Source organism: Branchiostoma floridae, chromosome 16 (genome assembly GCF_000003815.2).
Source record: "Branchiostoma floridae strain S238N-H82 chromosome 16, Bfl_VNyyK, whole genome shotgun sequence".
Taxonomy (NCBI): Eukaryota; Metazoa; Chordata; class Leptocardii; order Amphioxiformes; family Branchiostomatidae; genus Branchiostoma; species Branchiostoma floridae.
In genome coordinates, this window is record NC_049994.1 from 4413189 (window position 1) to 4437167 (window position 23979).

The 23979-nt window shown below is 39.1% G+C and overlaps 1 protein-coding gene across 1 annotated transcript in view; it reads right to left on the bottom strand.

Annotated features, from left to right (window-relative positions):
• LOC118403118 (transmembrane protein 169-like) overlaps nt 1-23979 on the bottom strand; it is a 26660-nt gene that overhangs the window by 2398 nt on the left and 283 nt on the right. The window contains exon 2 of the mRNA XM_035801595.1: nt 8003-8046. The gene's annotated coding sequence lies outside the window, so the exon portion shown is untranslated. The remainder of the gene's footprint in view (nt 1-8002; nt 8047-23979) is intronic.

Genomic DNA, 23979 nt, shown 5'->3' on the forward strand with positions numbered 1-23979 from the left:
CAGGCAATAAAACTCATCAATGTCCATTTTGCTGAAGCCGACATGATTCTTGTTGATAGTAAGGCCCCCCCCCCCCCCCCCCCCCCGGGGGGGGTTCTGTAGATCAGCGCTGATGCCTGTGTGTCATTTGTTACATTTTGATTTACACACTCCGCTTTGAGGCACTCATATTCCTAATCCTGACTAAATGATATTAACGTAGATAAAGAATCTTTCCACATTTTTCATCTGTTCTTATAATCATAAAACCTTCACAATACATAATGATTCAATACAGACCCTGCTAACTTGCTAACAATATACAAAATGTATGTCCTGCAATAAATACTAGGAAGCCATTCAATAACTTTCCAAAGCAGTAAATTGAGTGCTTCTATAAGGTTCTTAAAATGTGGGTACATTTATCATTTTAATTGCAGCAAGATTCATATCACGAAAAGACATAAATAAGCTACTGTAACAGTAACTGTACAGTATAGTAGTGTCTGTTTACTTTTCTTAAGCTGACTTTTTTCAATTTTTTTGCAAAATCTTTTTTCCCTGTTGTTTCAGATTTTTTTCTGAAAAAAAATCGGAGAACCAACAAATTAAATTTTTGTGGCCTCACAAGAAAATATATTCAGAAGAATACATTTACATGAATCTCCAGAGAATAAAATCTAATATTTCATCTTGACAATACTCATTATGGATCAAATATCATTGATCGTAATCTCAGATTATTCAAAGGCCTTGATAGAAAGTTGAATGGTTGATTTGAATGTTATAGCAGTACTACGTTACTTTTGATCAGATATGGGTGAAATCATCATACAGCTTCCATACAAATCATATGAGCTACTCGTAATATCACCATAATCTAATTTTCAAACCAGACAGTACATGTATCAGTTATCTAATATTTGCAAGCCAAATATGACTGTTGAAATTGAAATGACAAGAAATTGTAGGAGACGTATGCAGCATTTCTTGATTATACCATGACTTTTTTTGATTGTGAAAAATTATACATGGCATTTCAAACAGTTTCTTCCTGCTACTCAGTATTTTTGGGAAACTCTTGCTGTGTTATGTGTAAATGCGTACTAAGTTTGTTGCAATTTGATTTCATGTTGGGTAGAAAATGGAGTGTTTGTGGGAGTTTTAGGATCGTGATTGAAAAAAGGGGGTAGGCCAGCATTTTTGTAATGGTTTTAGATGTGCGTACGCGTGAAGAGAATCGAAACAGCAAACATTATACCACTGCAAAAATGTAAACATTTACAGTATCTGCAAGGACAATTTGACTTTTTAATTTTTTCTTAAACAGACTTAAGTTCATCTTCAATAGCCCTCCAGGGTTCTTTTTTAGCATAACGCACCACTATGCTAAATTTGTGACCACCAAGCTGAAATGAGGACCACTATGCTAATTTCAACATTTACTTGTTGAACAACATCAATCAAATATGAAAAATGATGATATACCACTCCAAACTGAACAAAAAATCCTTCAAATTACATGTGATATTAATAGAGTTAACTCACCTCAAAGGTACCTTAGGCAACACCAATTTAATTTCTTGGTTCACAGATTTTTTCATAAAAGATATGGAGCGAGAGGGCGAAATAAAAATAAAAATAAAAATTGTAAAATGGTTGGGGTAAAGGTAACGGCTAATCCAAAACATAAAGAAAAAAAGTTTTCAGCTTGAAAAAAGTACAAAAACACTATCATTGTACAGTAACACCACTTGTACCCACACTTTAAGGATACTATACAGGCCAATTTGCTACACCAGAAAGCTGGTGAATGGTTTCATTAATGGTGAAAATTTGCTGAGTGGTAATTTCTATTTTTATTTTGTTTTCCAAAAAATAGGAGCGAGCGAATCTGTGAACCAAGAAATTAAATTGGTGTGGCCTTACAATGCCAACTTTTTACTCTCTTCAAAATCTCACTGCAGAATGGCCCCCTTACACACCACCCCCCAGGTTGGTCACTTTTCCCTTACCATTACGCTAAAATAAAATCCTGGCTAGAACCCTGCCATCAGTGATATAATCACTAAGTGATTGGCTGGGAAGGCAATAAAGACCCTCATGTGCCCTTACACAATTTCCCAAGCATGGAAATCAAGTACTGTAAATGCAGAAACTTTTGCGGAGGTTTAACGTTCGCAGTTTTCGTGGTGACCACTTCACCAACTTAAAACCACTCCCATGGCAGTAAGAGACTACAGTGCATCAGGTGCTACCGCAAACTTAAAACCACTGCAAAAGTCCTTTTTCCCCGCTACCGCGAAATTTAACCCCCGCAAACTTAAATGCATTTACAGTATTTCGATCCCGCAATGCAGCCAACCTAACATGATTAGGCTGTGCAGGAAGTTATATACTGAATCATCTTTTTGCTTAGAGGAGGCAATGCATGAAAATGAAATCACAAATATTGTCACGCTTGACCTACAACTTGCTTCACGTGAACTTTACGTAGCAGATACATGTCAATTCTTTTACAATTTACTTCTAACCCTTCCCAGGGTGTAACGCTACTTCACCTTTTTCTACCGGGTAACCCTTATCCGTTGTTTTTAATAACTGGGTATTTAGGGATATCAAGTCGATGGACAGTGGTTTCTAACTACAATATTTTGAAACTACTGTACTGCATAAGGATCAGAGGACTGATGGAAAGTTTGTTAATAAGTGCTTTATTTTTGTGTACAGAGATATAGTTTAAAATTGTAACAATGTTGACTACCGTCACAGATTAACTTACATTCAAGTATAACAACGCATATAGGTTACCCTGTGGAATAAAGGTGAACTAGAATTACAACATTTAACCTTATTTTTTCATGATGATGCACCGTAAGAAGACAGAGTAAAAGGAAATAACTGTAGAAAACTTAAAACTGGTGTTTCCTTCACCGTACGGTCTTACATTGTTACAGTGAATCTAAAACCACTATGAACACTCCATGCCAATGTTCTCCCTTCAGCAAAACTGAATTGCAACAAACTTAAGGCATTTACAGTATTTTTGAGCCACCGGTAAAATCTATAAGCAGTACTGTTACATGGCATTGCAAAGAATGCATGAAAATGACTAGAAGTTTATCTCCTCTCAGGGCTCAAAATACCACGTGCATATGCAGGTTAGTGCAGGTAAAATTGGAGCTGTGCTGGTATTTTTGGTGTCTAACTGCAACTAACCTGCACTAGATCAAGTACTGGGTTTTATACATGAATGTCCTATGATGCAGGTGTATATGGATTGTTATTAGCTGCATTGACTGTTACCACCTACAAAGTATCAAAGAAAAAAATAGCAATGATAACTTAACAATTTTAGTATGATCCATATTTCCAAAATTCTGAGTGGTGCAGGTAGAATTTGTCTGGTGCAGGTAATTTTCAATGCAGAAAAACGTATTTCGAGCCCTGCTTCTTCACTGGAAACAGTTGAACAATGATGATAAAAACTTTCCAAGCTCTTTCCCCTTGACATTGAATTTCTGTCTTGAAAATGCTGAAATTGCTTAGCTGTCTCAGACAGAAAAATGATAACGTTTCCACATTATCGATGTTCACAGCAATATTAAAATTTCATGATCCAAAGACAAATGGTCAATTTGCTCAAAATATGTCCCAAAGCACAAATAGCGGTTGATCTAATAACACGGTCTAGAAACTCAGGGCTAAGTGCAGGACAGACACGATTTATCAGTCTGCCAAACAGTGTCCACAGGGTGAAGTAGTGATACTACTCTAAAGCCACTTCAGATTGGGATGTCCCCGTAGCTCCACCGGTAGCACTCAATATGATACTTGTATTGACATTTCCTTCATTTGAAGGCTTTCAGTACCAAGGAGAGGACCATTTAGTGGTATAGAAGCAACTTTTAGGGATGTCCCTGTAGCACAACTGGTAGCACTCAATATGATAGAAGGCATTGGAGGTTAACTTGACATTTCCTACATTCGAAGGCTTTCAGTACCAAGGAGAGGGCCATTTAGTGGTATAGAAGCAACTTTTAGGGATGTCCCTGTAGCACAACTGGTAGCACTCAATATGATAGAAGGCATTGGAGGTTAACTTGACATTTCCTACATCCGATGGCTTTCAGTACCAAGGAGAGGACCACCTTTGACTAGTAGTATAGATGAAACTTTAGGGATGTCCCTGTAGCTAAACTGGTGGCACTCAATATGATAGAAGATATTGGATGTTGCTTGACATCCAGGACCATTAAGTAGTAAAGAAAGAACTTTTAGGGATGTCCTGATAGCTCAACTGGTAGTACTCAATATGATAGAAGGTATTGGAGGTTAACTTGACATTTCCTACATTCGAAGGCTTTCAGTACCAAGGAGAGGACCATCTTTGACTAGTAGTATAGATGAAACTTTAGGGATGTCCCTGTAGCTAAACTGGTGGCACTCAATATGATAGAAGATATTGGATGTTGCTTGACATCCAGGACCATTAAGTAGTAAAGAAAGAACTTTTAGGGATGTCCTGATAGCTCAACTGGTAGTACTCAATATGATAGAAGATATTGGAGGTTGACTCGACATTTCCTCAATCTGAAGGCTTTCAGTACCAAGGAGAGGACCATCTTTGACTGGTAGTATAGATAAAAACTTTTAGGGATGTCCCTGTAGCTAAACTGGTGGCACTCAATATTATAGAAGATATTGGATGTTGATAACCTTCATTTGAAGGCTTTCAGTACCAAGGAGAGGACCATCTTTGACATGTAGTACAGAAGAAAACTTTAGGAATGTCTTTGAAGCTTAACTAGTACCTGTCACACAGTCGAGCTCCTTCTTACAATTAGTAGGAAACTGGGAGACCTTGTTTCTGATCCTGGGTAGGGCATCTCGCTTGGGGCTGTACCTGTCTATTAAAAGGGACAGAAAATGGGACCTTTGTATTCGAGGAGGTTCCCTGAGCAAGTTAGACGGGAAGGGATAGCAACATGCAAAACAAAATGTTCAGCATTTTTCAGCATTGCATCAGTCAAAAGCTGTAAGATATGGCCCCCCTTGGCTGACAAATCTTGTTCTTCAATCTGCAGAGAGCTAAATGGTGTTTCCACATATATCTCCCACGGACTCCCTGGTTGGAGTCCAAAATCTTTGGTCAGGCAGTCTATCAAGCAGGGATGAATTACTTCTTACCACCCTGGCAGTGAGATTTCTGACATCTAAGTCTGGTTTTAATGGGGTTATCAATTCTACCTTAGTCACTTCTATACATGTGCGTAGATTCTTTTTACAATGTTGAGGAACAGTACAGCTTAATATATTGTTAGCTTTGAAACATTATGGAGGTCAGTGTTCGCAGCTATAACTCAAGACTCTTTCAATGGATTTGTATGAATTTTGATACATGGGGAGTTACAGAGGTCCCCATTTGCATGGTGCTTTTGGGCTTATTGGGTTTGGGGGAATTATAGAACGACACCCCCATCTTGAAACTAGTGTGGACTGGTACAGCCAATTATATCAGTGGAAGCTAATGTCAGGGTCTAATCAGATACTCTCCAAGCAGATGTTAGGCTCTGCATTGTTAAATACTAGTAACCACATTATACAGGGTTCTAGCCAGCATTCGTCCTTCCGTCCTTTGACAGAATTTGCAGCTGGGGACAAAAATTTTGCCCATTCCATCCTCTGTGACAGACAAAAAATCGGCATGTAAAGATATCAAACAAAAGAAATTTTGCAAAGATCTCCAGAAATTCAGCACAGATGCCATTGAACAAAGCTGAGTCTACTCTACCAGCAAAATTTACCCCTGATGAAGGAAATAATGTTTCCAAATTTCCCTGGACCCCCCTAGGACCATCGTGTGGAAGCCTCTGGCACTCGACAGGATTTCTGTTTGAAATCCAGAGGACAGAAAAAAAATTCAGGCTGGCTAGAACACTGATCAAATAATAATGGATGTTACACTACCTTGGTTACTGGCTGCTGAAATGTCATAATCAGGGCTCAAAATACTGGGTGCATCTGCACCTTTGTGCACCTAGAATTGATTGATTGATTAATTCTAATTGGCACTTTAAAAAATGATAACATACAGCAAGTTAAAGAAAACAACAGAACGTGCAAGGGGGGAGAAAAAAGCCATGTGGCTTATACAAACTCTTCCCCCATCAAAATTTACAAATCATAATACAATTAAATGGATATGAAGATTATACATCAAACAATAATAAACCAAGTGAATTGCAGCTGTGCACCTTATTTTTGACCGTGGGTGCACCAGTGTATCTAGACATTTTTATGAAGGGTTAACGTGGTTATAAGTACTTTCGTGTGGAGGTTTGTGTCCTACGGACTATTTTCAGTCTTTTTCGCTTTCCATTCAGTGCTGGATGTCATCAGGTATAAAAACATTCGTTGACAGGACCTTTGTACAGTTTTGCAATGTGTTTTGTCCTGAATATATATTATAGTAATTTATGTACCATTTGGTGTCTCAGATTTTGAAAAGAATGCATACCTTCAGGGAACCTGATGCAATTTTATTGACAAACAAATAATAACAATTCCCTGATTATATCAAGATAAGTCACAATAAAACCCCAAAGAAAAAACTCCAGTGTTGTAAAATAGCATATAATCAATATAATAGTACCTCATAAAACTCAATATATTCCAACACTTATGGATCCCCAAAGCCCCTAGTGTCTGAAGGTAATGGAAAGCTATTTAGTTGAGTGCAATTTTGTCTATACTATTTGTAAGAGAGTCAGAATTCTTTTGTTTTCTACTGATCTTCCACTGAGTTTTTCTCTTCACACAAAGTGATAAAAGGGGATGTGATAAAAATATTCAAAAATTATGAGTTGTAAAAGGTTTTAGCTGCAAAATTGAAAAAAATCCAATATTAGAAATAAATTAGAAACAAAACTCCTTTTAAAATTTAATATCTTTGGAGCAAATTTAGAATCACAATATTCAGATTTGCGTAGATATTATTTGGTTTCATGATATTATGCCCATAACCTCTTGATAGTCTAAATCATATAATAATCTATATGTATAAATTATTTTTACAATTTTCAAGCAGAGTAATATCTAAAAATTGTATAGAAGCTGCAACAAGACTGGAAAATGTCCAGGACAAAAGATATAATACCTGGAAGTTCTGCTGCAGTACCAAGGTCACACACCAGGGGCCCTAAAATGGATATTGACCATCATATTCCCAACAACAACCTATGTATCAAATATCATCTCAATCTTTCCAGAGGTTCTCAAGTTACAACTCCGGAAACATAAACATGCAAACAACCTGACGAAAACAATATCTCTATTACTCCATTTGTTTACTATATTTGGGTAATAAACAAATCCTTTCTGATCTCAAGCCCTCTAAACAAGACATAAAAAATAAAGTCCAGCTTGTCAGACTCATATTGTGCAATTGAAATATGGTCCATTTAATCAAGGAGCTTCCTGATAAAAGCTCCTTGATTTAATGTAAACAGTTGAATACATGCAGGATTCTCATATGCAAAAAGAAAATCAATATACATATGTATAGCCCGTACCAAAAATATCAGTTATAATAAAGGGACAATCCAAAAGATTCATAAATAGATACATGAAAATAATTTTTTGAGCAACCTGACAATGAAATTGCCATCTAACAAATTACATAATTTTTTTCAGGAGATAGAAAACTCTATAAGACCATGACATACTTGTGATTGTGTATGTTCGAGTATCTACTTATTCAACACATTCATAATTAGATTAGCTTGAAGCACTGTGTGATACATTCATTAGCATGAATTGATATTTCTCAAAATCAGAAAATCACTAACTGGAAACAGGAGGCATTGAACGGTTCGATGCACTTATTAAAGTGTAATTTACAATCAGTGACCTGTATACAGGTGAAAATGCCACACAAAAGGTAACCCATCCTTGCATAAAGGTAGAGATACTAGCATCTAACACACACAAAAAGGGTGAGGCATAATCTTTCTCAACTCACCTGTTTTGAATCATAATTCCCAGCAACTGGAATGATGGATTGTCCTGAAACAACAGAAGAGAGTCTTAAATACATGTTACGCCTACCGCATCATTCTTCTGATCTCTATATCACCGTATCTGTACCACTAGGTCAACCACACACAAAATATGGGAGAGAAGGGAGGATAGGGAGAGACCATTCAGTCATAGGGGTGCAGGCCATCAGTAATAATTAATAAAAGCTACAGTGTATAATAGATAATACAGATATGGAATGAAGCTATTTGTAGTCTTTGGAAAAATGGGTAAAGGAATGACTTGATTAGTTTAAAAGAGGAAGCTGAAAATTGTTCCCCCCCCCATGCAAAGTGGCAAGATGGTATCACCCGGCATAGCGCCCAAATTGAAGACCAGTCAGTCATCTATCAATTTACCGGGGCGGCTCACCCTCCCAATTACTGCCATCAAGTGCAGCCCTGTCCGCCGGAATTGATGCGATAAAATCGCGCCAGAATCACCCGGCGTCGTCAAGGCTAACGACCATTGCGAAACAATGAGGCCACCGCTGGAAAACCGCGTTAAAATCTGCCATAAAAACGTGCCTTGGGGTGTGACAGAATTAACACACACTGTCGCGCCCATCTTTAAAAACTGCCACTGGCTTGAACCCACACAAAGGTTTTGGCATTTGTACAAAAAAGATGAGACGGACTAACGTATATGTACTGCAAGTATCCAAGTGATCTATACCCCAATAAGACAACCTAAGATAGCTTTGGGAGCAATGAAAGTAGTAACGGTCATTTTAGATGTGGCAATAAATAACACAGGGCACCTTTTCTTCCTTATATGGTATTGACGACTGACACAGAGACTGTATCGTTACATCCCCTTAGTACTGGTGTTTGCCCTTCTACTAGTTCTAGCCTTGTAAATGCAGGTGATTTTATGTTCAACGTTTTTGTGGTGACCTCTATGATAATGTTAACTAAAATTAAAGCATGTAACGCTACTTCACTTTTATCCGCGGGGTAACCTATATCTGTTGTATTAATAAACAAGGTATTTATGGATATCAAGTCGACATACTGTGGTTTTCAATTGCAGCATTTTCAAAATATTGCATTTTTAAAACACCGCACCATCCGAGGTCTTTGCTAAATGCCGTTTTAAATTTAGCGGATATAGGTTACCCCCTCGGATAAAGGTGAACTATGCGTCACCCTTGTCCACCTATCTTGAACACTTCTTAAACATGATAGATTAAAATATATGATGTTTTAAAAAATTTTCCGTGGATAATTCTGCATAAATCAAGGAGTTCTATGACGATCTTGCTCACAGGCCTTTAGCCAGGCATGCGTCAACGCATCATCTGGACGCACTTTTCTTAGAATAACAAGAAATTTGATGCCCCTGGACGCCCTGTACTGGGGAGAAAATCATCTGACAGGCATGAAATTCTGATTGACCAGGGATGCTACCAGGTCATCTGTGGTCACAGTCTTCTACTGTGACCACAGATGATGTGATCTGTAACAGTATTTTTGCCTCTTGGGATACCTTAGAATGCACTATTTTAGCCTAAAATCATCAAAAACTCTGCACCATGGAAGGTGGATGCCCCCAGACCCCCCTACAATAGTAACTTAACGCGACTCACCAATACGTTTGGACTCCCTATTATAAAATCGAAGCTAAAAGCCTGCTTGCTTATATTTACATTTGTACAAACATGGTCCAGTATTCCTCACTGGTATCGTCTCTCAGGCCTACTTAACACTGAAAATGCTAAAGCTGTCCTGAGAAGCCTCTCACGGAGATGTCTTAAGTAAGGCCACAACAAGTAAATTTTATGGATGACATCCTCTGCAGACTGCAAAAATAATGAGATAGGGCGGAAAAAAAACAAGATGGGTAAAAAAAAACAAGATGGCAAAATTTCAAAATAGACGTTGTAACAAGACTTGAAGTGACAAAATATGGCATCACAGCCAACAAGGCATTCATTCCTGTATTTAAGAAGTGCACCAGTGTAGTTAAAGTGACACTAGTGTGGTAGACTGGTATCATTAACCATGTTGGCAACTACACTCATAGCTTCCATAGTTGTGCCACTCTTACAACTATCTATCAAGTTTCACTTCTGCAACTACAGTCAATGCTACCGAGTCCTTAGTGTCAATTCTACATTCAATGATTTGGTTACAACACAACCTTTACCCATTTTCATCTATCCGGCCTTCCCTGAAGAAGAAGAAAAAAATTCTTGTTTTTTTCTGAAATCAGGCGAAAATTAATGAGCGCGCGGATGTCATCCATAAAATTTACTTGCTGTGGCCTAAACCCCTCTTTGCACATGCTGTGGCAAGCTGTCTTGGAGTCTTCGCAGAGCAGGACTGTCTTGGCTTGCAGGTATGATTCTGTCTCTGCATTTTATCCCACTCTGCTCAATCTCCGTAATAAGTGGGCAGTTTTGCCACAAATGCGAGGGGAAGTATCAAATGTTGGATTGTGATGGACTCTAGCTATGATCAGAAAACTGTCCTAGGTGCGCAAATAAGTGAGAAAATGTGTCTAAAATGAGAAAGAAAAATTTACAATGAAAAACAACCTCCTACTGGTAAACACAGATCCAAAATGCTGCGGAGATCGCATACTAGTATGGTCGCCTCAATATTATATGCCCTATGATCTACAAACACTGCTCAAAGTAGGCTCTGAGACGTCGACGCCTTCTCTGTGTGTAATGGCACTCCCGCTGATGATGTGCGTCTTGAGGGCACCTCTGGAGCTGACTGAAGATCTAGACGCACAGCAGGAATCACTTCTTGAGACACTAAAATTTCTCTTTACACTGGGAAATTTAGCATCTTCTAAGACACCTTGGGCCTTTTGGATTTTTAAATGTCTTAAGGTATCCATAAGAAAGATGGAAGAGGTGATTACAAAAAGATATGGGAGCCTTGCAAGCTGTGCCATCCTTCAAAAAATATCCTGAAATCTCTCAGCCGGAATACAAAGGCTTCAAGAGGCAACAAATGACACATAGCACAGGGGGCCATCAAAAACAGCCCATTCTTTAGCATGGTCTGTCATTCATAACGAAGATTGAAGACCAGCGCACAGGGGAAAGAACAGGATCTTATTTTCCCAGCAGAAATATGAGAGAATAGAGAGCTTTCTTTAGTAGGTAATACTGTTATGGTTTGAATAAAATCTCATTACAGATGCTCTTTTTTTAGTTATGTTGAGCACAAAGTGATAAACGAAAAAATGCAATGTACATGTACTTCCTCACACAATGTCACAAAATGAATCTAAGTGTTGTATTCTCACCCACAAGTTTGCATGTACAGCTACTAGTAGTAGTACCAAATTACAGGTTAATTCCTCCTATTTTTCTTTTTTTTACAGTTACTGTAGCAACAACACAGTAGCATGTCCAGGACTAAAGATACCAAAACAGAAGTTCTGCTACTTACAAAGGTCACACACCAAATATTACTTTTTTCATTTATCTGGAAATACAAATTAGACAAATTAGATAATTAAAAAAATTATAAACTAACAAATTAGACACAGACACACACACACAACCAAACACACACACACTCACAACCAAACACACACACACACGCACGCACGCACACACACACACAACCAAACACACACCCACCAACCAAAAACACACTCACCAAATACACTCATACCAAAAACAGTACTCGTACATGTATCTCTATCTTTCATATAGGCAAAAAGGCTCTTACGAATAACAGTTGCTATTCTACGAATAAATGGGACTGACTAGCAGATACATTGCTAAGGGTGAGAGGGTCTTTTGCTAATTGGAAACTACAGAAATGAAATGAGGTCCAGTGCACAGTGCCCAGTGCACTGTTGCAGAAAATAGGTGCAAAGTCCATGTGCAAGCAATTACTACCGGTAGTCCATGCCTGATGCCAAGAAAGATACACCAGTCCAATTTGCTCATGAACTGATAACAAAGTAAGGAAAACCTGTGAAAGGCCAAATGTATACAGCACTGAGGTTACTTACAACATGCACCCCAAATTTTCTTAAGTAGACATAATTGTTTGTTCAGACCTTGTACATACATGTACATGTATGTGTACCTAGAGGTACATGTATGGGTACCTAGAGGTACATGTACAGTACATAACGTTACATGTATGTGTAGGGCTGCAAAGTTCATTGCTGTATCAGTATCAGGGCACTGCAAATGCATTCAAGTTCTCTGGGATTTAGTTTCACGGTAGCGGGAGTTTTTGTATTGGTTTTAAGCTTGAGGTAGCGCCATACGCTGCAGTCTCATACTATTATGGAAAAATGTTTGCAGTGGTTTTAAGTTCGCGGTGAAGTGGTCACCGCAAAAACTGCAAACAAAATAAAACCACCGCGAACATTTCTGCATTTACAGTATATATTTTTTTACGTAGGGCTGTTACTCCTTCCCCTTTGACTTAATGTGCTCGAGGCACATCCTCAACACCTCTTCATTTGAAACCCCATCCAAAAGGCACATGCAGCCCCAACCGAGATGCCCCTCCCAGGATTTGAACCGTGACCTCCCAGTTACCAACTTATTGGAACCAGGAGCTCAACTGTGAGGCTGCTACCAGTTGAGCTACAGGGACATCCCTAAAACTTTCTTTTACACTACTGTTTAAAATCATTTTAAGAACCACAACTAATGGGATAGTAAAACATCTTTGCTTAACATCCCCCTGTCCTTGGTGCTGAAGGCCTTCAAATGAAGGCAGTATCAAGTCGCCTTCAAGTACCCTCTGTTACACTTCTGTTTAAAATTCTTAAACCACAACTCCTGCAATACTAAAAGATCTTTGCATAACACGACCCTGTCCTTGGTGCTGAAAACCTTCAAATGAAGGCAATATCAAGTCGCCTTCAAAATACCCTCTGCTACAGTACTTTACTGTTTAAAATTCTTAAACCACAACTAAATTGCAATAGTAAAAGATCATTGCATAACATGGTGCTCTCCTTGGTGCTTAAAGCCTTCAAATGAAGGCACTATCAAGTCGCCTTCCAATACCTTATATTGAGCTTTAATGCGCAGCCAATAAAGCCTTACCTATCAAACTAACTGGAACTCCAATATACTTACTACAATGCACAGTAAGCTACATGTAACACCCCATTAACTCACGACATGTACTTATCCAATAAGCTAAATACAGTTCTCTCCAATAGGCAGCCATCTTGAAAGAGTATATTGCAGGAAGGTTATAGGATATTCCATTTGCAATTATTGGTTTCGTTTATGTCAAGATTTTGACATTGTGTGTAGTTTCCCAAAGGGGAACTGCAATAGTCATAGTTGTACAATGATTAAAATTATGCAAAATTAAAAACAGCATATAACGATATATATAATAACTTGTAGTAACATTTGAATAAAAAAAATCAGTTTTCTGCATGCATCAAGTAAAAGAATTAGCAGTAAAGTATGAAACCAAGTATGCGAAAATTTGTGAAAAAAACAAGCATCCAAAGTAGTTACAAGCAAAATATTTTCCAAAGAATGTCTTGGAGATTGATTCTTTTTTTAAATCGATCAGTTAGAGTATACTGTTGATGCTGACATTTTCACAGGGCCTAAATGTTTGCGGTTTTGTGGTAAACTCTTAACTGTGAACTTAAAAAATATTAAAAATATTTGTTCTCTGTATATGTCTTCTGCCCGCCTTTGATCCCCCATGTTTCAACTACAAACTTAATGACCACCTAAATTTTTCCCTACTGCAAAATTAAATCCCCACAAACTTATTCAGGCATTTTACAGTAATTAGACACATATCTAACTTTAAAAGTAAGTCCTATCTAAAATACTTTACAAAATTGTTCAGTCTCAAGGAAAAATAAACAGGCAAGGAAAAAAAATTCACCTTGACTTTTTCCATCCTCCTCTTCAGCCTGGCAGTTTTCCAAAGCAATTGTCCACCCAAGCGTTGGAGGGACAATTGCCCATAGCTTAGCGTGTCATCTGCGCGATACATTTGTCAAACTGTGGAATCCGATAAGAATCCATTTCAGCCAGCAAACCTACAAGGTCACCAAACAACTGTCAACCATAGGAGGGTGGCTCTAAACAATAAATCATGCGTTCTTTCACTTGTTTCAAATTCAAAGTAACATGTATATTGCTTCAGGAGTGGAAGTTTTATTACAGGGACGTTCTACGAACTTCAATCAGTCGTTATCATCATCCTATAAAGCTTGTTGGTGGGGCAAATGAAAGATTCTGATAAAAAACCATTTCAGCCAGCAAGCCTACAAGGCCACCAAACAACAACCGTCAACCATAGGAGAGTGGCTCGAAACGATCAATCTTGCCTTCTTTCACTTGTTTCGATATTCAAAGTATCATATATACAGGGCTCGAAATTCATTTTTGGGATTAGGTGCACTAGTGCACCCCAGGGTTGTAGCCAGCCCGAAATCATTTTCCGTCCCCCCACTTTTGACTGAAAATCCTATCGAGAGCCGTAGGCGCGAGATGTCGCGCCAAAGGCGCGACGTTCCTAGGGGGGTCCGGGGGCATGCTCCCCCGGAAAATTTTGAAATCTAGACCCTCTGAAACGCTATTTCCAGCATTTTGAGCTGTTAATACAGCTGTTTTGGAAAAAGAAATTACACGAGGGTTTTACGCTGGATTTTATTTAGGAAAGGGGCCGATGCTACCGCCACCGCAGTGATCGCACAGATTGCTGGTAAGATTGTAAGCGTGTTACACAGCTGCACTTCTATATTGTATAGAATTTACACAGAAATGAAACAGCACGTTTAGTACAACAAAATTTATTACGTATCTACGTCCTACGAGAAATATACACAAGCACAATAGCACATACAAGGGATAACGGCGTCCTCACATCGGCGAGAATAAAATATTTTCAACACCGGCCATTTGCGTCTTACTTAGTTAAGTCGTATCAAAGTTCACGTCTATTCCTACCGTCGCCGATGAGAGAAACCGTCGATTAACAGTTTTTAACACAACACACTTCATCTGTCAGTTCATCTGAAAGAGGTAAGTAGCATTTTAACACTTCACAAAGATTGAAAACATAGACGGCGAGTCGGCGAGCATGTACAACGAATCACTTGAAAGAATCGCCCACGGTTTGATCCGGCGCGGTCCTATTATAGCGGGGTGGGATCCCTCCCCGGAACAGCCAGATTTTCCCGGGAATCTCCTTTTATGGGGAGCGGGGTTGATCACATAGGCTCTTACTATTAGTTGCGTCATTTCTTTTTCAGCGCGGAAAATAAAATCAATTCTCTCTGACACATTTCTAGAGCAAGGGCAGGTCGCGTTCCCAAATTTCCTGTTCTAAATTTGAAGCTCTTTGGTTCGGCAACGTAAAGTACAAGCCACCGTAAGTTTGTATGTAAAACCCGGGCATTTCCTTTCGGGGCTGGGGCTTTCGGGGCAAGCTCGTCATGTGGCCCCGCCCACCGTGAGACCGTCGGCTTCCTTGTTGCAAAGGCAGTGCACCTTTTCGCCGACTTCATCAAAGGCCGCCATTGTTGGTTAGAGTTTCAAACAGTCCTGTGACAGTTGACAGCGAACTTCGTATGCTACGTGATTATTCCTTGCACTTTCCCACAGCGGTGCTTCTACAAAATATTTATCAGACTGTAACCCACATTCTGATGCGGAACAATGGTTTCGCCGGGTATTTTTCTTGAAACATGTCCGTTGGTATATCGTCTAACAGCGAGGCGGCAACTTATTGATGTAAGACCGTCAACAACAGTTGCACGGCACGGCGGCTAACGGCGCATCGAAGATACTAGCGCTATAAATAAGCGCTTCAACTTCGGATGGCAAACCGGACAATAGTTAACGTTACTGTTGAGCTGAGTAAAGTTTGTTGATTACGAGTTGACTTTGACGCTTTGACTTGAAATATTGTTATGTCAAACTGAAAAGAAGTTAAGTGACTGCTACTATTATCGTAGATATGGCCCTAAAAACCTGATAAAATTAACCTTCTGAATAGCCTGAAATGCGGACCCCTGCCCCGGCGCTGTGAAAAAATCCTTTGAATTTTTTGAGATCTTTGCACGATTTTTAGTTTTTGTTGTATCTTTACATATCGATTTTCTCCGTCACAGAGGACGGAATGGGCAAAATATTTTTCCGTCCCCAGCTGCAAAATTCCGTCAAAGGACGGAAGGACGGGCGCTGGCTACAACCCTGGTGCACCCAGCTTTAAAAATTGGGTGCACCAAAAAAAATTTGGGTGCACCACTTAACTTTAAGTAATAACCTAATAACAAAACTTACTTACAAGCTATCAAATTCTTACACAAGTACCATGACAGACATTTTTATTATCTTGCTAACACTTAGATGTCAAGAATATGATGTATACTGGAATACTTTGATATCTTTACATACATAAACTTAAGAAAATATTATAATAATAATAATAATATAATACAGAAAATAATTGGGTGCACAGCTCCAATTTTGGGTGCACCTGTACCCTGTATTTCGAGCCCTGTATATATCATTTCTGGAGAGGGAGTTTTATTACAGGGACGTTCTACGAACTTCAATCAGTCGTTATATCAGTCGTCATCCTATAAAGCTTGTTGGTGGGGCAAGAGTTATGAGCCCCTGTGAACTTGTACATTATGGGGGAGTTAGGGTCAAGGAGATGGGGGAGATATTGGTGACAGTGAAGGATATTTGAATCAGCCATGTGTGAACATTAGAGAAAGCAACGCTTCTTTGGAAATGGCTATGGATTGCACCATTTAGCTGAGGGGTGCATAGGTACCTTGGAAAATTTGCAAGAAACCCAGGGTTAAAACATACTTTGGATTATGCAAAAGGCTAGTACAATATATGATCCATAATTTTAGTTTCATTGGCTCTCTAAAATGTATACAGTTCTACAGTGTTAGGGAGTGTAAATTTAGAGTATCATCAACTTAGTATCAAACTCTAGGATCAGAATATTACTGTAACTATTGAAATTTTTTGTGGTCATTTTATGTTTGCAGTTTTAGCTGTGACCATCACAAACTTTAAACCACCAGCATTTCCATTACTGTAAACTATGTGTCATACAGCATTATCACAAAGCTTAAAACTACCGCAAATACTCTATTTTCTCTTCACCCTGAAATTACATCACTGCATACTTAAAGTCAGTTACAGTGTGCTTTTCCTTTTGGATTCAATTTACGGAAATTTCCCATCAGTGCTGACATTGATCCAAAAAAGCAGTGGTGTGTTACTGTGCTGTTTGAATGAGCCCAAGAACTTCCAGATTATCTGAAATTCAATCTTACAACATATGCTGTCTAATGATGCTTGAATTCTTTACTTTTGAAAGGTGTACACTTGGCCAGTCAACAAAATGTTAGAAAACTGATGGCATCAGTAGTAAAAGGTTGAAAATAATGACCCTCACCAAGAAGGTTATGTTCTTGGGTGCTGTGCGTGTGTCTGTATGTGCGTTTGTCTGTGAGCAGCATAACTACAAAATCTTTGGATGGATCTACTGTACATGTTTATTGGTAGCTATAGGGGTTGGTAAAAGGAAGAAATAATTACACCATGGGCTCCCTAGTGATTCTATATGGCACTGCAGTAGAACTTCTGCTATTGATATCTGCTTTAGACAAGCTGTGATCAAGAATATCAGCTCTTTTGATCATACAGGATAGAAGGGACATACATGTAAATTTGTGCCCCCTAGTAGATTTCCTTGGAACTGCAGGGGTGTTTCAGTTGCAAGCTTTAGAATGGGATAAATCAAGAAGAGATGCATGAATTTTCATGACCAGTTTTGTACCAATATCCACCCGTAGTTATCTTTTAGGGTTCTTTTTCACCAACCTCGTGATTCAGTCTGAGTGTCACAAGGCCAATTACAAAGTCTTGCCAATTCTTATCAGCCTCCCACACAGAGTGAAATACATTCTGAGCACTGTTATTTGATTACTCACTGTGGCTAGATCAAGTGTATGTTATGCCTAAGGCATGAGAGTCTTAGATATTGCTTTATCACATGACCTTCCCAGCAGTTTCTGTTATCAAAAAATTCCATCACTGTAATACTCAGCACTGTCTAGGACTAATATAAGACCGTTGCAGAATACAAAATGCCTTTTGAGATTATCATCAATGATCTTCTTATGCTATATAATATATAGGACTTTAGGAGCAGCCAACTGATATACATGGAAAGGTGTACAATATTGTACATTGTAGTTCTAGACAACAATATATACTGTTAATGGTTTTAAATTTGCTGCAGTTTAAATAAGGGTTTGCAGTTGTTTTAGGTTTGTGGTTGAAACAAAGCACTTGGGATGGGCTATCAGATGACAGAATTTTCTCAGTGGGTTTTTAGTTCACAGTGAAGCAGTCACCCGCCAAAAACTGTGAACATTAAACCACTGCAAAAATGTTAACATTTACAGTAACATCCCCCTTCCTCAAGCTTAGCAACCTGACATTTTCCCTGGTGATGATGTAAGTCCTCATCTGATTGGCTAAGACCTAGTAAGTCCCCTGGTTTTGACAGGGATGAAACCAATCAGTGTGTCTGATCCTGAAGGATTATTACCACCTTGACACTGACATGAAGGGCAGGGACTTTGCACATCTACCTTCAGACTCTTGAATATAAAGAATTTGCATTTTGTTTTAAGGCTACACCAATTTCATTTGTTGCTTCTTGGATTTACCTGTGCATTTTTTTCCATTTGAAAAAAAAAAGAAATAAGTCCAAAGAAAAAAATATAGGTTTGCTATCACAAATATTACCATTCAGAGCCACGTACACATGATTAGTCTACATTAGTAATAAATGAAAGGAAGGGATTTATTGCAGAAAACGTGCCATGTTTTTTAGTGTTATCTAAGCCGTATACAAAAAATTTATATTCATTTTTTTTTACCTGCCGGTCCAAATTTTTTCTGAAAAAATCTGAGAAGCAACAAATGAATTTGGTGTGGCCTAAAGATGACATTCAATGAACACTTGTGATGGGATGAGCGGACATCCTATTAAAAAACACAGTTTATCATAAAAAGTTAACTTACAATTACAATTACATACTAATACAAAATATCGAGGGAATGGCAGAAATGTAACTATTTACTTTGCCTGCCCATTTCTGGTAATACTGGTTCAGCAAGGTTAGGACCAGAATACTATAACTACCACGCTTGATTTCCCTACAGACAGATACTATATGGGGAGGTCAGGGTAGATCAGTGTGTGTCAGATGACAGCCTGCGACCAGAGACCCACCACCAGCTGTCATATCAATTTTTCATGCTTGCAAACAATGTCATATCTACGTCAAAATGTTGCTCTCCCCCCCCATAACAAGAAAGCTTCTGAAAAAAGCTGGCCGGTGCGTATTTTGGAAAAAGCCTGGATGTTAAACAAAATCACACGAAAAAAGAGTTTTTAAACATCGAATTACTGAATTGGTCTTTCTTCTATTAAAAAAACACTACATGAGATTTGTCTATTAACAAAGAAAAAAAAAATTTAGCAAGTGGGGTTCAACCCTACGATCTACGGAAGATAGGTACCGTGCGTTAGTCCGCTCGGCCATGCTAGCTTGATTATGCAATAGCACGTATAGAAGGGCTATTTGATTAAAGTGACCGATCCATGCATCCATCCATGGATCCATCCATGGATCCATGCACCCGCTTCTCCTGTCTTAAAGACGCACCGGCAAAAATCAAGCTGAAATCAATTTGTGTAAATTTCCATAATTAGAATTTGCTGTCATTTAGCAAAGCTGATATTACTAAGTGATAATCTACCAGAAAAATTTGCCCCTCAAAGTGCAGGAAATAGATTTGAAAAATTTATATTTGGAAGCATTTCTTTTAAAGGTGTTTGACATGCCAAAAACTTGACCAGCAATATCTTGCCCCTCATGATTATATATGAAATTTTCTTCTGCCACCTTTGAATCACAATGATTCACAATATTAATGGCCTTTTACCTAAAAAATAAAACAAAATCGGCCCCCGTAGTTCCCCCAAAAGCTGCTTGAGGATCGCGGACCCAAACTTACAGCAGTTACGTTCTGCTCCACTTAAAAATCACGACAGCAGCATGCCCAGAACACAAGATATCAAAACCAGTCCGCTGCAGTACCTTAGAAAACCTCTAGGGGACCATTATCATACTTGTCCTTCCTTTCAACCCTATCGACCTACCAAATATCACCAGCTGGATCCATTGCTGTTGATATGCAGACAGCCGGAAAACGTACAGATAAACAAAGCAAAAACATTAAAGGTCTTAACGATAGTAATGCTAATAGATCTACTAGAATAATTAAGTCAATGCTAAGGCTATCCTGCACATTTAAATTTCGATAAAGTCAAACTCAAACTTTCAAAGATAAAAAAATATGCATCATTCCAAAAATGTAACGCAATACTACAACAAAGCACAAGAGCTGCTGGAATTGACCATACAGAATCCTACAAAGACAAGACTTGAAAGCAGAACTGCTTTTACGATTTCAAAAGTGCACTTCTAACTACAAAAGGACTGGCCATCGTGAACTTCTGTTGCACTTCAACCAGAGATAAAGGCTCTTCGATTTTCTGCTCCTGAGGCCCTTATTACTCCTGCAAGCCTTGAGATACCCATTGATCTCTCCTCAGTGCTGCCATTCTTCACATTCAAAGTCGCCTTTAATGTCTTCAGCTTGCTGTGGGAAACAGTGGAAGCTCTGAAGGAACGACCTCTGGAGACTCATTGCAGGTCTCATGTAGTATTCAGAACCTGTAGATGGCTATCCTGATTAGAGAGTTTACCATGTCCTGTGTAGTCTGAACAAGTGTACTTACATGGTAGTGCTACAAAAGGTATCCTTTAATCTGTAAATCTTGTGAGATCGGACCAGCGACGTACTGTAAATGCATTTAAGTTTGCAGGGATTTAATTTCGCGGTAGCGAGAAAAAAAGGACTGTTCGCGGTAGTTTTAAGTTCGCGGTAGGACCATGCACTAGAGTCTCATCGAGTCATACTGCCATGGAAAAATGTTCGAGGTGGTTTAAAGTTTGCAGTGAATTGGCAAACCGCGAACATACAACCACCGCAAAAATTTCTGCATTTACAGTATCTCAAGTGAAGACCTCTACCTTGAGATTCAAATGATGTGACACTAGACGTTATCAAGGGGAAAACAGTGGTGAAAAATTGTGGTGTGGGAATACAGTACCATTAAGAAGTGCTGACTTTGTGCTCCTGAAACGAGGTGAAACATTTTGGACGCCCAGAGCGCTCATTACTCTACAACAACTGTTGGCAACCTGCTGGAATGATAAATACTAATCACGTTGCAATGGGTGAACCAACAAGACAGATGGACAGAAATATCCTGAAGGAACACTTGTACTTAAACTCAAATAGTCTAAGCAGTCCAAATGGACAAAAGGTGGGTATATGTCACCATTAAAGAGGACTAGACACAGTAGAAGAGCTGCATGTACTTTGCATTTCAAATCTTGTAACTGGAAAACATATGGCTGCATTCTGTCATTCTGACAAAAACTTGATTGCAGCTACAATGTAATACCAAGAATGGTATGTACGTCGTGCTTTCTAGTCTCTTAAAGGAAATGACAATTACTTGCAAGAAACTTACTAATAGTCTCAAGTGTTCTCAACAGGATTTTTTCATATATGTAGCATAGTAGTAGCAGTAGGGACATCATTTGATAATTATAAGCGATGCAGGCATAAGCATTGTATAGGGTCTGGGGGAATCCTTCCTCTGAAAAGTTTTACATCTTTTACTATTAGTACAACCCCCAGGAAAGATTATTTCCTGCATTTTGAAAGGCAAATTTCGTGAAATAAAGCCAACACTTCTTAAATACGTTTGTTTAAAATTGTTATGAAAAGTAACCTTCACTGGTTGAAACACAGCATTGGGGCTCAAATCACAGCATAGGGGATCCAAATTACAGCATACATAGTACTTTGTAGGGGCCCCTATGCCTGGCAAGAACACTGCTAAATTAAAGTACAATGTACATATCTGGCTTTACCGATGTCCGACAAGCTTCTCGGGCTAGTGAGTTGGACAAGCTACTGGCCATGGGAGTGCAATTCAGTAAGGCTAGTGGGTCAATATCTACCCAACTCTACCCATGAAAAAATGACACTGGCCCTATCAGGCAAGTACAGGGGTGCCTAAGCATTTGCACGAACCCTATGAAATTCGTACGAATATTATGTGATACGCACGAATCACTATGCGAAAACGCACGAATATTATGAAATTCGCACGAATCACTATGCAAAAACGCACGAATATTATGAAATTTGCACGAATCACTATGTGATTCACACGAACCTTATGAGATTTGCACGATCCTTATACAAGTAGGTTTGGACATACTTTTCCCCCAAAGGCACTTTCACTAGCCCTGCCAGGGCAATCGGGCTGATAGACTTGTCCAACCCAGAAGAAAGGATGTAACTGGATACATACTGGAAAAGTGCAGCTGGGTTTCCCATGGAAAGTTGCCAGTTCTGATCTTTGTTTGGTCTGGGTAGATCCAGAGGTACTGTATGGAATTCTAATTGTGGCACATAAATATGTAAGGGTTCGCAAGATTCCCGACGAGACCACCCTGATTATGGCAATGTGACTGGCAAGAATTGATTTTTTTTTCTTGAGAAAGACTGAAGCAGATGGAGCAAAGTTTCAGTCAACTTGAAATAAAAGTGTCTTATTTTCGGCAAACTTTAATAAATGTAATAAGTGATGGCTTAAGTGAAGCAACAGAGAGCGAGAGAGCGAATGCCGAAGTAAAGCTTAATAGGCTGCAACCATTGAAGCTAGGAACAAGTATCATGACTCTACTTAACATGTATAGACTCATGCCCGTAGCCAGGATTTTGGTTGGGGGGGTTCTTTTTAGTACTTGTGGGACCATCGAGCGCCGCAGGCGCGAGACTCACGCCGAAGGCGTGAGCTGCCTAGGGGGGTCCGGGGGCATCCTCCCCCGGAAAAAAATTGAAATCTTAACCCTCTGAAACGCCATTTCCTGCATTTTGACGGCCAAAATTCTCGGGCTAAGTGTAATGGAATTTCTCTTAAAATACACAAGGCTTAGTTTTGGCATAAGTCTTTGAGGCCGACTCCCCCGACATATTTTCACCATGTCCGATACCAAAGGCGGGAGGCGTTGCAATGGTGGTCCGGGGAAATTTTGAATCTGGACCCTCTAAAAAGCCATTTTCTGCACTTTCTGGGGCAAATTTTGCTAATAGACTCACTAGGATTGAATGAAATGTCTATAAGTGATTAATGAAAATCAGCCATGCCTTTGAAACAAAATCTTGGACATGAAAAAGGGGACCTTTGAGCATGAAAAAGTGGACCTTTGAGTGTGAAAAAGCGGACCTTTGAGCATGTGGGGGGGTTCTTCCGAACCCCCCCTGGCTACGGGCATGTCTAAGACATTTGACAATTTCAATCACTGTTCTTGAAAGCATGTCCTAACTTCAAAAGAAAATCTTAGGAAGGGTGAAAAGAAAGAGAAAGAAATACAGATTTAGAAGATAAAATGAAATGGCTATCTATTGTGATACAAATAAATACATTCTGATTCATGCAACTAAGCAAATGCATAAACAAAAGACCGGACCACCTGTGAATGACACACCTGCAACCGGAAGTGTGTCAGACAGTCATAACGTCCGGTGGGACACAGTTTAATAACGTTACTGTACTGATTATAACGGACCCCTAGGCATGTGCTCACCACAACCGAATGAACAGCAATTGTCGAGCAAGAGGCTGTAACCAAAGTGTCTGCCAGCTACAGCTCAGAGTCACATAATGGCCGTAAACATGTAGCAAACGATCGATCGTGAGAACATAAACACTAGCACTGTGAACCCAACCTTGAAACTGAGTCCAAGTC